This window comes from Podarcis bocagei (assembly GCF_964188305.1).
Source record: "Podarcis bocagei genome assembly, chromosome: 9".
In the NCBI taxonomy this organism is placed as follows: Eukaryota; Metazoa; Chordata; class Lepidosauria; order Squamata; family Lacertidae; genus Podarcis; species Podarcis bocagei.
The window spans coordinates 30066727-30082804 of NC_138134.1; the positions used below are offsets into that span (position 1 = coordinate 30066727).

At 39.7% G+C, this 16078-nt stretch overlaps 1 protein-coding gene and 1 long non-coding RNA gene across 27 annotated transcripts in view; one reads left to right on the plus strand and one right to left on the minus strand.

The window, feature by feature from the left end:
- The window catches only part of TENM3 (teneurin transmembrane protein 3), a 1319439-nt gene that overhangs the window by 969096 nt on the left and 334265 nt on the right, over positions 1 to 16078 (minus strand). The gene's annotated exons all lie outside the window — the stretch shown is intronic.
- LOC308595183 lies at positions 278 to 15161 on the plus strand. Of its 5 annotated transcripts, none has more exons than XR_014011877.1 (5): positions 408 to 537; positions 1772 to 1872; positions 5363 to 5474; positions 8149 to 8379; positions 14790 to 15161. It is a non-coding gene; the product is annotated as an uncharacterized lncRNA (long non-coding RNA). The 5 variants fall into 5 exon arrangements; XR_014011878.1 differs by lacking the exon at positions 14790 to 15161 and adding an exon at positions 4064 to 4132 and having other exon boundaries at positions 5272 to 5474; positions 8149 to 8881; XR_014011879.1 differs by lacking the exon at positions 14790 to 15161 and adding an exon at positions 4064 to 4132 and having other exon boundaries at positions 8149 to 8881.

The following is a 16078-nucleotide window of genomic DNA, read 5'->3' on the forward strand; positions in this document are numbered from 1 at the left end:
ATTTACCTCAGGGCTCTTTTGTAACCTTTTCTATAATGGTTTATATATAATAGTGTTATTTGGCACATTTACCTCAGGAGTGGGAAAATATTTTCAGCTTGAAGGCCGCATCCCCTTCTGAGTAACCTTCCAAAGGTCACATGCCAGAGTAGTAGGTGGGGCCAAAAGCAAAAGTAGGTGGAGCAACAAATTTAAATTTTACCTCAGCACAGTAGGCTAGTTTCTATTCACACACTCTTCTTTATCCTCCATCTGGGCAGGCAAGAGGCATTACCAGAGTTCAAGGATACATTCCAGCCAACCAAAAACATTTGGGGAGTCCTTGATCTTGGGTGGGGGAGAGTAGAGAGGTCAGACAGAGAGACCGGCAGCTCTGTATTCTTCTCCTGCACCTGAGGGTCCTCACGCTTGCATGAAGTATGTGTGACCTGGTTAAGTGGATGGAGAGATTCTGCTTCAAAAAGCCCACAGACAAACAGCTATGTGATTTTTAAAAGAAGGCATCTGAAAGCAGCCCTGCTCAGGGAAGTTTTTAGTGTATGATGTTGTGCTTTTGTTTTTTACTATTTTTTGTTGGAAGCTGCCCAGACTGTCTGGGACAAACCCAGTCAGATGGGTGGCATATAAATAATATATTATTGATGATTATTATTATTACATGTTACACACACACACACACACACACACACACATGTAAAAAGCCTTCATTTCCTTCTTTCTAAATATAGATGATAGTATGTACCTTTCTTTGAAAGGAAGGGCAACAGAAGGTGTCATAATTATATTTTTATGGGTATTTCAGGAGTGGGCAATGGTTTTCCCCCTCAGGGTCTACATTCCTTTGTAAACAAGCTGGCAGTGGGCTAGGAATGCTCAAGAAATTTGATTTCTGTGAATGTAAGGGGACCTGATCCACAATGACTAGTTCTAACATGCAAATAAACATGTGATTATCCTTCAAATTTCTCACTTCTCTAAATTTAGCAAAATAGCTTTTGGCTAAAAAATATACAAAATTCCTGAAACAATGTATGATAAAAAACATTTCAGATGTATTCGGTAACGGAATATGGCTGTATATATAAAAATAAATTAAAAAATTGTCCAGTAGCACCCTAGAGACCAACTAAGTTTGTTCTTGGTATAAGCGTTTGTGTGCATGCCAGAGGTATCTGAAGAAGTGTGCATGCACACGAAAGCTTATACCAAGAACAAACTTATTTGGTCTCTAGGGTGCTACTGGACAATTTTTTAATTTTTTTTATATATTTCAACTGTGTCAGACCAACATGGCTGAATCTAGAATACGGCTGGAACTTTTTAAAAAATAAAATGCTGGTACATGTGATAACAGGACAGTATGGATTTAGGGATGAGCATATGAGAAATTGACATGGACCAGCATGATCTGTCCTCCCTGCCCTAAATATTACTACCCAGTCAGCATTACTCTTAAGAATCTGGGTGCTTTCTAAGACTTTTCTTTCTCTGCTCAGGCAAGAAGTGATGGCCCCCTAAATTCCAGAAAAGGGGAAGGCTTGAAAGCCAGGATTAGATGCATGTTCTCAAATGGCTGTTCTCTCTCTTCTTGTGCAGGCTTCTGAAAGACCAAGAAGTTGGTCACAGACATCTCTCTCCACTCCAGCCACCACACTCAGTGGCTTCTGTCTGAAAAAATGGCATTCTTCGGAAAGAAAAAGAAAAAAGGTGCAGTGCGCGGCTTAGAGTGACAAAACTGTTCATAGCCCATCTCTTTCTATCTATCCACCAGCAAGGAATGTGTTACGCTTGGAGGGAAGCAGAGGTCACATTCAGGAAGACTGTGAGCTGCACAGTGGATTGTGCACCTCTGGTTTCGCCTTCCAGTACCAGGTAAAATATAAAACACAAATCAGTAACACAGACTCACTTTCCCTATTTCCTGTGCTTTTTGTATATTTGGCATAGAAAAGAAATCACGTAATTGACTCGAACCTGGCTCTTCCTATGTTAATCCCCTTTGGCTGCCTATCTGCAAGGCTAAGTCTCGAAGCATGAAAATCTGAGTTTTTATATTATCTAAACTCAAAACCTCTTATTTTATTTTTAATGTTTTCCCATTTGGGGGAATTGATTATCTTTCACCCTCTAGCCGCAAAGAACATTCTAAGGAGTGAAATAATTTTAGAGAGAGTTATGTTACTAGGCATGGCCTACTAAATAGGTAACCATTTCCTCCCAATTATATTGTATGCTTGAATTCAACCAATTCTGCCCTACACAATCTGATCAATTTTTAATCTTGGAATTCAAGCAGCCTAAGAACATAGTTCTTCGGCATCTGTGGCCTTGTTGGTGAGAGGGGAAAGGTCAAGCTTATTTAATTGTATACAGTTGTGTTAAGAACTGTGAAATAACCACAAACAGAGAGATACAAACACACACATGATTGCTTCCAACCAATGCAACTAATTGTGGATACATAGGATTCAGGTTAAAACAGCGTACAAATTGTCAAATCACTTCATTTCTCTTATAGTGGCTAGGCTGCTTCTTCTAATTTGCTGTGCTCTTGTGAAGCAGGAATCTGAAACCTTAGGGGAGGAAAGAAAACATACAAATGCTATTACAGTACACATTTCTAAGCAGCAGGAAGTCTGTAGTAAGTGTCAGATTGATCAGGATTTTACTCTCCATATAAACAACTGCTATCAAGTGTACCATGGGAAAAGGTCAGGCATTCATCTATGCTATAATATTTTTACCAATTTAGACTTAGACAAGACTTGATGGGGAATAAATTATTGAAAACTTTAAACTTGAACCACAAGTAGCTTTAAAAGCAGAACAGCCTTCTACTTTTACATCCTTTCCAAGGAACTTGGATTTGCCAATGTACATAAAAATATGATAGGCAAGCTTGAGAAAGATCCGCCGACATTCTGAAAGAAGTGTGTTGGCAGCATATATACATTATAAACCTCAATATGCAAAAGTACATATGCATATAAAACCACATGTAAGGAAGGAAGTGTGGATACTTAATTGCTATGAATAATGTGTAGCTGTTCAGCTTAATAAACTACAGGTTTGTAGAGGCGGGCAAGACCAGAGCTCATTTTGCCCTACCTCTTATTCAGAAGTGTGAACATTCATTTATCAGTCCCCCGAATATGAGCTTGTTGAGTTTACATTACAAAACAATACAAGCAAAATGTAGCTTTATTGCAGAAAGGCCATTGCAGACCAGTTACACAGTGTAGGTAAAGGTTTACAATAATATAATAGAAGATGAGTAGGAGCACATGTAATGGAGCATAGAACAAATGGTTAAGGTTCTGTAAATGTGGAGAGTTCAGAAATGCAGGATTTCACTTCCAATAAGAAACTGCCATCTAATGTGGTTATGTTGTTATTAAATTGCCCTATTGTATGGCACACTCTTAGCATTGTAATTAAGCATAGAGTGGTAAACGACATTGATACATCTTAAGAACACTCCAAAGGAGCATGATGCATTAAATCCTTTATAATCCACATGCATTAAGGTCCCAGGATATCATTTACACCAACTTGTTTAAACACTTAGAAAAATAAATGCACACAAATTGCACACGTTTCAACAATTACTGTGAAATAAGAGGCTTCTATGCATTACTGATAGGAACACTTGCCTTTCCAAAACAATATTTGTCACTCAAAGTACCTGGAGGTTTACTCAAAATTTATATGTTTAAATTCCTCTGTCATTATGATTTAAGGAAGAATGATAAGCCATAAACGGCAGCAGGCGACTTGTTTTAAAAACAATTGTATCCACTCAGAATGAATGAATCTGGGGATCGGTGATGTCAAAAAGACACTTCCACTTGCCACCATAAAAGGTTACAGCTGAATTCCACATTATCTGCATTGCTTTTACACCATCACTTTAAAGTAGGAATGGGGAATCTGTGACCCTCCAGATTTTACTAGACCCCCAACTCTCATCATCCTTGAGCACTGACCACACTGGCTGGGGCTGATGAGAGTTGGTGTCCAAGAATATATGGATGACCACAGGTTCCTTTCCCCTTCTTTACAGAATACAAGAGTGCTATATCCTAGGACATTGCAACCTAAAATTCAACACTGCAAAATTATCAAAGTAGAGGTAAGTGGATCCAGGGATAAACACTGAAAAAAATATGTGATTGTTTTAGACAAATTTATTTAAGCTTGGGCACAGGCTTAACTGCAGTGGGGCATGGGACAAGAACTAGGGGGTTGGGAGCGAACAAGGTAGCTATTGAGAAGGGATTTGAAGTAAGGAAGCTTGTAACTCATGTTGATACAGAATTCTTAGCGTAGAGAAGAAATCAAAGGATATGTGTTATCAACATATGGTTAATTTTCTAATATTTTTGACTACGACTTTATCAACCGAGTGGTTGTTTATAGATATGTTTTTAACTCTGTTACACACACACACACACACACACACACACACACACGGTATTCCTGATTTATTTGTTTTTGGCCAACTTACATACAGCTCTTTCAGTTAATTCCACTTGTGTGAACTATTAATTGTCAGGACTCAAAACTGCATTATATACTAAACCTGGCATCTTGTTCACTTGCTGAATGTTACCACCAAATGCTGTTCAAAGGCAGGAATTAAATGTTCTAGTGCTGGTTTGCTTTTTTTTTGTTTTTGTTTGTCTGGGGAGGTCGGTTTCCTGGTGGCCTCTGCCACAGAATCACCTTACTACTACTATCTGTGCTGTGCCTTCAATTGCTAACCTGCTCCTTTTGAATAGGGTGGTGCCAAATTGAGTCAGGTTCTGTCCCCTTGCAACATGTCCTGATTCAAATTAGGGATTGCATCCTGCCTCCACAGCTTGCTCTCTCTTGCCTAAGCAAGAAACATATTTATCTTGGAAAAAGGGGAAGCCTCAACAAAGCATGCAGACTTACTAGCCAGTTGAATATTGACTAAACATTGGGAGAAACATCTTGATGGTAAGAATAGTTTGGTAATGGAACCAATAACTTAATGTGGTGGTGGGTTCTCTCCAGTGGAAGGTTTTGAAGCAGAGGCTCAACCGCCATGTTGGGGCTATCTAGATCTGAATTTCCTGTACCAAGCAGAGAGTTAGACGAGATCCCTTCAAACTCATTTTACACCTGCCCACTATATCTCTTTCATTTCCTTCCACTGTCACTTCTTCCCTGTGCTGGCTGAAGAAAGTGGCTTATATATCCATGTGCTTCAGATGGAAGTAAAAGAGCCCCTTCCTTTATCACCAGGCTGTGGGCACTTTGCTAGCTTCTACCAGCTGGAAGAATATGATTATTGCAGTGGACCAACTGAATCTGATGCTCCTGAACTTGCCTGCAGAATGATTCACTTCTCCAGAAGTCCCCTCCAAGTTTTGGACTACTACTTGTTTCAGCTTCCACTGGCATGGTCAATAAGCAAGGATAATTGGAGCTGCAGTACAACATAGCTGGCAAGTATATGCTTGGGGAAGACCTTCTTAGTAACTAAAGAGAATATATACAGACACAGCATAAACATGGGGTACTTAGCATTGCTAAAGCAAAGACTATACCCCAACAACAAGCTTGATGCAGCACTCGCCAGTAGTATGAATATGCAAAGGATTCTACACATTTACAATTTCTAGTCTGCTAAGTAACATGAATTCAGCCAAACAAATATTAAATAGAAAGGTTATGAGAATAATAGAGGTCTTTGCCTAAGGCACATTTCTAACTCACATTAATATGAATGAAAGTTAACCATGGGCCAGAAGAGAAAGAATACATTGCTGTGTGTGTATGGAGTCTCTGAATATTTCATTTAAATATATATTTTTTAAAAAACGTCTAGTTTATCAGAACAAAGACTTCAGATTCTGTTTTAGAATTACTGAGGCGCAAGATAGGACCAGGAAAGTTCACCCGGCCATGTATATTTTACTGCAAACATGTCATTTTAGACATCTTTCAAAGCTGTATGTGAATATGAAAAGCAATCCTACTGAGGTATTCTTTGCAACTCCTCATTGACATATTCATGCAATGTAAAATCAATCAAAAACTGAGGAAGCATTTTATGGAAGTGGGGTGGGGGTGGGGAGATGGCTCCAAAAAAGCCATCTCCAGGATTTAAAGTGTATAAAATATCAGTGGAAGCTGGCTTTTCTCTCTTTAAAATCTCAGCTTTAGATGAAAATTGAAACAAATATTGATTTTTTTATTACAAAATCCTTAACAATTAATGGAACATTTCCCATGCCATGCTGATGGATCCAAATTAGTGTACCAATTCTTCATAATCAAAATAACATAAAATACACAAGGACTTTTTCTTCTGTGCTGCTAGGAAAAGGTTAAATCTAAACTGGATAAGGTCTGAGTCAAAATGTGGAACAGTACAAATCTGCCAAAAATCTAATGTCATATTTCTAGAAATGTAGTATTTTGCCTTCTTGCATGTAAGAGTTTGCATGCCAGCTTTGCACTTTAGCCAGGATTATAATATTAACAATGTGAGTTCTGGGGTGCAAAATATTTTGTCATAGAATTGTAGAGTTGGGAGGGACCATGAGGATCATCTAATCCAACCCCCTGCAGTGCAGGAATTTTTTTGCCCAACATGGGAAATTGTCACTTCTCCATAATGAGGAGTCTTAATTCTAACTTCGTGTCAAACAAACTTTTTTCCTTCCACATACACAGCAGCAGTGGGAGACCTTTTTTGTGGTGCAATTACATGCAACTAGGAAAGTGTGTGTGAATACTGGTAGTCTGTTGGCAGAGTTGATTGCGCCAGTCATTCCAATCTGATTATCACTCTACCCCAGAACAGTTTTGGTTGGTTTGGAAAGACACACATGATCAGCCCTGTCCACATAGCTAGAATATTTGTATACACTTCGTTGTTTGATTATATTTTCTTCATGATTGACTATTATGAAAACTTGCCTTGAGGTTGCTTTTGGGAATCAAAAGCAAGATAAATGGTTTTATAAAACAAAACAAACATGTTCCTGGAGGTGAAGTGAAAGTGCTTATGTGGAAATTCTGTGAATCTGGGATATAAGATTGTGTGGAAAGTCTGTGAATCTGGGATATAAGATTGTGTTAAGGAAAGTAATTTTAAAAGAATTATGTATACTTTGAACATTGTTTGCAATTGTTGTTTTAAAGACTGCCTATTTTAAACTAATAAGTAACCAGCATGTTTTAAATTTCCACAATACAGTCAATATTTTATAGTACAGTCATGGCAACAGGAGTTAACTATCTGCTTGGTTGCATAATGTTTCATATAAGCATTTAAAAGTATGTGTTCATAAATAATCTAAGGAGGCATACTATGATTTTTTTTTTTTTGCCTTTTCTTTCTGTCTAGGTATAGTACACTGTAAACCCCAGTGTAACAAACTTTATAGCTTACCATATCAAAGTTTATCAAAGTTTACTTTCTTTATCATTTACTACTGTATTGGATCTAGCAATATTTTGGCAGCCTAAAATTACCCTAGTCTGACCTTGACATTAGTATTCAACAGCACTGATGGAAGAATGACAGCTTCTCCATCCTAGTGGGTGATTTTGCAAGCTTTTACCTTCATGACTATGGAGTTTCTGTCAAACGTGCTTCCAGCTGAATGATCACATTCTTTTGAATTATGAAGTGGCTGCAAACTGTGCTAATTAGGTCCATATTGATGTCACTCATAAGGATTAAACAGCCTTAATAGCCTTAAAGTTATATAAATATGTCTAATCTTAATACACCATTATCTCTTGCTTGTATTTCATTTAGGAACACAATTAAATAGCTCAGAAAATGTATGCTCAGAGGTTTAAATTTGATTTTTTTTTTAAAAAAGGCTATTGAAGGAGAGATACTTTTTTAAAAAAAACAACTTGCATAAGTAACAAATAACAGTATTATTAACATTGAGAATTATTAATAATAGTTTAAATAGAATAAAGGCCAATGTATCTAATCAGCTACCATTTATGATATTGTCTGGCATGTTCGTGGGGTTTAATTTTTTTGATGTAGAAGTTCGGGGGGTGTGGTGCATGTATTGGCGGGGAAATATTTTCATGTATTCTTTCATGCCTTGGTTTCCTCTGTTTGATCCCTAAAAACCATTCATGAAGGCAAGTGGGCAGAAGAGGACCTTCCATCACCTCCTTCCCACTACAGCTCCTTTGGCTCCTGAAAAACCGTACCTGAGAGTTGGAGGAACCCACAGAAGGTGCCTAACAGATTTTGGGCAATTCACCCCTTCCCACAAGCTTCCCCTTACAACAACCCACCGTGTTCAAGATGGTCCCCTGATCCCCAGGAGAAGCTTTTTGACGGCACAGGGATTTCAGATGGGAGGAAAGGTGAGAAAGTCTTGTCTCACTTCAATGAGCATTGCTTAGGGTCCAACTGCTTCTCTGCCACTGCACTGACACCATTTTTCACAGCATGCTCCCAGAGAATTTAAATAAGATGCATCATCAAAATCCAATGAAAGATAGGCTAACATTTTCTATCTTTCTCAATAGATGTTGGCTAAACCTCAGACGTTTAAAACTGGAATGTATCAAAAATATGTATTATTGCTCATTCTATGACCCATTCAAATTGTGTCCAGGGCTAAGGGACCATATGTTATGCTTTGAAGCCAAGAGGAATTGAGTGGTTCAGAACATTTTTGTGTAAGTAAGGAGCATGCAAATATCACACGGTTTGTTCAACATACCCAGATCCAAAACATTTTTGTCAGTCAACCACTAGATAGCTTTCTATAGGATTCTTCCTACAAAGGTATTTGCTTTAAATGTATTATATATTGTGTTTGCTGCTGGATAGGATCCTATATTAAAGTGTTGCCACAAATAATTTAGCACAGTTGGTAGTTCATAGCTGAAAATGATAACAATATATACTATACTTTTCACTGTAAAGAGAAACCAAGGCAAATATTATCCCAACCAATGTTTGTCACCCAGACACAGGAAGCAGGGCAAGACAGCAGTCACAAGGTTTAAAGGTTAGAGTATGCTCTATTTAGAACAAAGGGGTGTCTACTCAATCCTGATCAGCTGGCTACTCTAGGCATTTATAGCTACCAGTGCTCTAGTGACTCCATCTGAAATAGTAATGAATGATGAAATGGTCACACCTCTCCTACAGTGATTCTAAGACAGCCTTGCTGGTAAGAACATCATGCCACAATTTTGGTAAAGATAAATAAACCTTTTACCATGAATGTATTTAATGGCAAACTGCTTGGTCAAAGTCATAAAATCAATTTATTATGTAAAATCATGAGATAAAGATCACTATTCCATCTCTAAACCACCTATATCAGCATAGCCCAGAGGATTCTAAGTTTGGTATGTTTTGGTTTTACTTTAATAATAATAATAATAATAATTTATTATTTATACCCCGCCCATCTGGCTGGGCCTCCCCAGCCACTCTGGGCGGCTTCCATAAAAACCAAAAATACAGTAAAATGTCATACGTTAAAAACTTCCCTGAACAGGGCTGCCTTAAGATGTCTCCTGAATGTCCTTTAGGAGATACTTAGCTGCATTTTAGTGTGCACATTATTCCAAAAGGCAGCATAATGGAATAATTAATCATTTCCTCAGACAAATGTGATCAAGTTCTACTCCCACCCACCCAATGCTACTAGGGCCTTGTGTTCTTAATACAAATAAAATGGATATGTAAAAGAGGCACAGTGTAAACAGAAACAGCCACTTGCTTCTCTTATGAAGCCATACTGGGATGAGTAGTGACAGAGCAATCATTAATAAAGTCTTAATAAAAGGTCAAAGATGTCAGAAGCCCAACAGTTACCTAGAAACTAAACTACAGTGTAACTGACAGAGGATCTTGCCCTAGTTCCTGTCTCCGAGCTGATCCTGGTGATCACTGAAAGTGAGTGTGGCTGGAAACAGCCCACTGAAACAGATCTCATAGCACCCATAGCACACCCAACCAAAGTTAGGACCCTAATTGGTGATTTCTCCCAGCTCAAGAAACCAAATACCTCCCACATAACATCAGCAATCCAACAACAATTCAAGAGTTTGGAGGGAGACCATGAATCATAGGAAAAGTGCCCATCTTTAGATGACAGTTGGCTCTTAAGAAATTCCAGCCTCAGTTCACTCCCAACCCTTTTTGATTCTATGGTTCTGTTATTACTGTTTGTCAGATTGTTATCCTGCCCTTCCTTCCAAAGGAGCCCAGGGCAGCGAATTAAAAATATCCAGAAAAAAGCATAGGACATGCAATCTAAACACACAACTAAAATAATTCCATGGTTAAATCCTGTCATCAAAATGCCTGGTCAGAAGAAGGCATCTTACATTGACCCTGAAAGACTTTTGTGGATTGCCAAAGAAGGCTGGAACACAGTTAAAGCAAATAATAATAATATTATTATTATTAATAATAATAATAATAATAATAATAATAATAATAACCACCCTTCATCCGAAGATCACAGGGCAGTTTACACAACAAAACCACAAAAATATCTAGCACAGGAACAAACATAAACAAACCCCCCCCCCCATGTAAAAGGCCATAGATTCTTTAATCTAATGGGTGGGAGAAGAGGAATGTTTAGCTACTACACAACCTTTTCCAAGAGGGGAACCTGGATGTGCTCTTCAGTAATGACTCCACCAGCCTAGCGCTCCCATCCCTTTCACCCCATTGCCATTGAAATCACAGGAGTGACAGCTGCCAAGGCAACCCTACAGCCTTTGAAGTCCTTCTGCTCTCTCCTCAAGTTCTCCTGCTCTTTCTTCTGCACATGCTTTGCAGAAATCTCCCTACTCAGTTCCAAGTATCTTTAGTTAAAAGAATCTCAGATAGCAAGGCAGAGAAAGGACTTAGTATGAGACCTTGGAAAGACACAGCCAGGCAGTCAGAATAAACAGCACTGGTCAAGAAGGACCTGTGGTCTCAGCTGGTACAAGCCAGCTTTATATATTCACTACCTGCAGAGACAAAGAAAAAAGAGAGAACTGTGTCTGTCATGACTTGCTTGAGGACTTCCTGGACAACATTGAACATCTGGCATGCTACAGTTGGAAACAAAATGTTGCACTAGATTAACCTGCATATTTCAAAGAATAGGATTCTCAGAGCTAGAGAGCAGTGAAAAGGAACCTCTCTTAAATATCTCTACTATCCAATTTGATATGAAGAGGGGACTGTTGAAACTGTATTTCTCAGCTGTATAAATTGCAGGCAGAACCTTTGGTTATATCCAGAAGGCTGTAAGCAGCTTTTTCAGAGCCTGAACCTCTATAAAGGTAAAGGTAAAGGGACCCCTGACCGTTAGGGTCAGTCGCAGACGACTCTATTAATTAACCACCCACATTAATAGCTGGGAGGCATTGTAATCTAAGACTGGATAGTCTTCAGAATACCTATATGTAGTGGGCACTGTAACCTCAGCTCTTTAAAATCTAGGCATGCAATATAGGATTGCAAACCACTATAGGATTGCAAAAGATATCGAACATAGGACATATGAATCCTACTGCCCACACTCTGCCTCTATCAGGAAACAATAAACATAATTAATGCAGCAATATCTCATTTTCTAACATTTTCTTTAAGTAATTGGAAACAGCACCTTGTTAGTCCCCAGTGGTCCTATAGTTCTAAAGGTTAGCTCTGTAAGATTCACTTCAATTAGCAAGATATTCCTTACATCACATCAGACTCTCTTTCAATTTCAATAATCAGACAGTCTGTTGAGTGTGCCAGCCTTGACCAAGCGTGGCTTTAATGTAAATTTAAATCACAACAAATGTGCAGTTACCAAAGATGGAGTTTTGTATGCACAAGGTTTTTGAAAATAATGGAGTCTTTGTGCTAGAAACAGTTCAAGAGTGAGCAAATATGGTAAAGAAGAATTCAAGTGCAACCTGTGTTCATCTGTGGCACAAAAGGCTTGGGCATAGAGGCTTTGGGATTATAGCAGACCTGCCAAAGAAAGATTTGGTGAGAAGAATGGAGATTAAACCTAGCAAAGTTGACCTGAATAGTGAAATATGTGCAGGTTGTTTGTTGATGAAGAGAACAAGACCTTCTATCCCCAAGCAAAGCCAGAAAAGTTCCACAGAGCCTTTGCAACCTATTCATACTGAAAAATGTGGTCCAATTCAACTGATGTTTCATGAGGAAAAACAACAAAATGTGAAAATGACTTTTCTGCTTGTATATGTTGATAACATGATTTTGGTTACTGCAAACAAAGATTGTATAAAAAAAATTGAGATTTTTGAGAATTTACATGCTAGATTAAAATTGATTAATTCAAATTAGGCATATTGAGAAGGGGACTGTAAGAAAAACACTGGGGTCTAATTTGAATCTGTTTATAGTACAGTCAAACCTCTTCTTACGTCTGTCTCCGCTTGCGTCCATTTCACCCAATGTCCGCAGCAAACCCGGAAGTAACCGAAGGATTTGCCGCCGGTCGCGCATGCGCAGAAGCAGCACTCACCACCTGCGCCTCTCCCAGCAACCCGCTTCAACCTCTGGAACGGATTATGGTTGCAGGTAGAAGTTTCACTGTAGTTTATAGGTGTATATAAACTATATATTGTAATATATTGTAAACTATATATTGTAATGGCACCACAGTCTCTGCTGTGCCTTGTTCCAAAGGAAACAGAAACTCGGGGTAAGCCCTTGGATTCTCGCACTGGGTGGAGATGGGGTGTTGTGTAACACTATTTTAGATGCATGGGATGCATTCTAAACATATATAATATAACATCGAGGCCATACTAAATGTGTGAGGCAATCAGCTGTATTTTAAGCACGTTTGCCCCTTTCACATAATAGCAGATGTATGTATGTATGTAATGTAATGTACTTGTTACACTAGAAAGGTGCAGGCAGAAATTGTCAAGTAACCTTCCAATCCTCTTCTGGTTTTATCTCACCCAGCCCAGCTCTCATATCCAAAATGAACTAGGCAGACCAAAGCGAAATACACTAATTTCAGCAAATCTCTATGACATAAATCTGAAGCTCTCTTTTTAATATATTTATATATAGAGGGTGGGAGTTAATTGTTTCTTTTGATTTCAGAATGAACACATCCCATGCATCTTGGGGAACTGTGGCATATGGTATGATTACTTTCCCCTGCAGAGTGACACCTTTTGTTTATATGGACATAAATACAATGTATAACCCTCTCATGTGGTGTTGCCACAGCTAAACAGAAGACAGGCACAGGGAAGCTCACCAAAGCTTTCTTCCTGGCAGGGGTGTGGGAAGGGGTGTGTGGTGGGTGCGGCTACCCCGGGTGTCACCAGTGAGGGGGGTGACAAAATGATAAAAATATGAGGTCGTTTTTTAAAAAAGAAATGGGCTCATGAAACTTTTTAGTTCAGTCCAGAAACGTAACATAATGCGGCTGGCGCTAGGCGCCTGCCCATCGCCTCTCCCTCAGCTGCCCTACAGCTGAGGGGGAGGTTGTGGAGAGGCTCCACGCAGCGCCCCTGCCTTGGCTCTCCCCCAGTGGTGGGGCTTCATGCTCCTGCACCAGGGGTCGGAGAGCAGGTGGGGGCAGGGCTGGCTTACGTGCCGGGGGAGTGGCGTACGTGCTGGGGGCGTGGCACGCCGCTCTCCCCGCATCCCTCTTCTTCTGCCAGTGCTTGCCCCGCCCACATGGGTGGCTCTTCTTTCTCTGGCTTCATCCCCCTTCATTCTACCCTCTTGCCTGCCTACCATCTTCGCGTTGCTTCCCTCTTCCCCCTAGTTGTCCTCCTTCCTTTGCTCTTGGATTTCTCCCCACTCCCTTCACTGCTCCCCACCCCCACATCTCTTTGATCTTCTCTCCCCTCGCCCATCCCTATACAGCATGCCCCATCTGCTTTGCTGGAGGAAAGAAGTTGGAGGGCAGCTGCCCCGTCCAGTCAATTGCAGCAAGGGCTGTGTTCAGCTCTCTCCCATCTGCCTCCTGCATCCTCCTCCTTCTCCTCGCCCTAGGCTCCCTGCAACCTCAGCAGCAGCAGCGAGAGCAGCCGCTGTGGGGGCGTGACCAGGCAGGAGGGCCTGCGAAGGGGCGGATCTCCCAGCAGCACCACTTAATGAAGTGGAGCCCCAGCCGATGTGCGTACCGCACTGGGCACCAAAGCAGCTAGCTTCCCGGAATTACCTATAGCACTTTGGCTACTTCCCAGGCTGTGTGGCAATACAGGAAATGGGACAACTGACATCATGGCTCATTCAACACCAACATACCCTCTTCTGGAAACCTGAGCAATGGTGAGTGGAATGGAACACAAGATTTCTGGTGTCACTAAGTGGTGCAGGAAAAAGCCATGATAAAAAGGCTCTTATCCGTTAACGGGTTTGCTGTGAAAAGTTTACTGGTTATGGGATGGAACATGTTGTTATACTTTTTTAAAAAAAAGTTAATATATTTCAAATTACCTGTCTCATTCTACTTTGGAGGGCCCTCATAAGCATAAATGTCTGTGCTGCAAAGTGAGATGAGTAGTGATTAAGACTAAGTGGATCTTGTTAATTCAGCAACACTTTAAAATAATTGAACATGAATAAAATGGTAACATTAAAATGAACTTCTGGAGGAAGTACATACAAATCCACATTAGCTGCATATTAAGTTCATCATGACTAACATTATTACAATTAAAACAAAGATGATAAAATAATGACTGGCTACTTATAATTGCGTTGTTACTATTTCTAATCTTGCCACTAAGTAGTAAAATGTTGGTTTTTTTTAAAGAGAGAGAGAATGGGAAGACAACTGTTGGAACTTTCCTTCATCAAGAGTCAAATTCTCATGAACCTGCTTGATTATCAAGGTCTTAATTAGAGGCACTGCTCAGAGTGTTTCCATTCTCTGAGGTAAGATTAATGGCAGACAAAGAAGAAAATGAACTTTCTGGTTGGGCTGTCTTGCGACTCTTCTGTCTCCTCAATTTGCCAAGGAGAGTTAGCTGAAGACAATGAGTAGTGTTTCCAACTCCTTGATCAGATTTTTGGCTTTTCTTATTTACTTGAAGCTGTTTTAAAACTGTTTTAAATGATGTTACATTTGTTTTGTCCCTTCTGGAATTCTAGAGTATGAGTGTTTCATCAGGAAAGGACCGTGTGCCCTGGGTCTCGACGAAGCTAATTTCTTTAAATGAGGGAAATTAGCAATAAGCCAACTTCCCTTACCAATCCTAAATGGGCTTGGCATAGTGATTTAATTGTGGGATCATTTGATCAATATTTGACTTTTTGCAGTTTTACCTTGAAGTTGATTTTGTCTCTAGGAAGATGACTGGGTACAGATGCCCTCCTGCCTAGACTCTGCTGCAAATATTTGCAACAGTATTCATGCAAGCAGAACCAAGAGAAAGTCCACATGGTTTTGGGTGGAACCAGCAGGATATAATAGTTCTCTTAGTTTTGTTTATGCGTACAACACTGTCTAGATCTTAACGGAGACGCTTCAAGAGCCTATTGCCACAACCACCAGCATGTTTAGGAACGGAAAGGCAGTGAAGGTTCATGGTAGAGGAACATTTGCAGCTACTGCAAGTTGGAATAGATTTGAGAAGCAACTATTAAATTACATTTCCAAACTGTGAAAGTTGAGATTTGCCTTCAGAATCACAGCCATGGATCATAAGCAATGTAAGAAAGGAGGCACTCCCTACATTAATACTGAGTGCAAAGCCAAAACAGACTCTCATCCTTGTCAGCAGACAGACCACAAAAGTATATACTAGCTGAAGCCTGAAAGATGATGTCTCCAAGGACAGCCCCACTTGGAGTGCATTGCATTAGTCTATTAGCAATGCATGGGTGATGGCAGAAACTCATGCATCCATATTAATCTCTGTTTAAAAGGTTTCCCTATTGTAGTGTCTACCTGTAGTTTGGGAACTATTTCAGATTAGAATTACCTCAAGAATGTGCATACCTCGAGATATATAGGCAGATCTCACAAGAGTGGAAGCTGGGATTTTGCTGGATGAAAAGTTTTTTAGATTATGTCACAGCACAACATTATTTGGAGGGGAA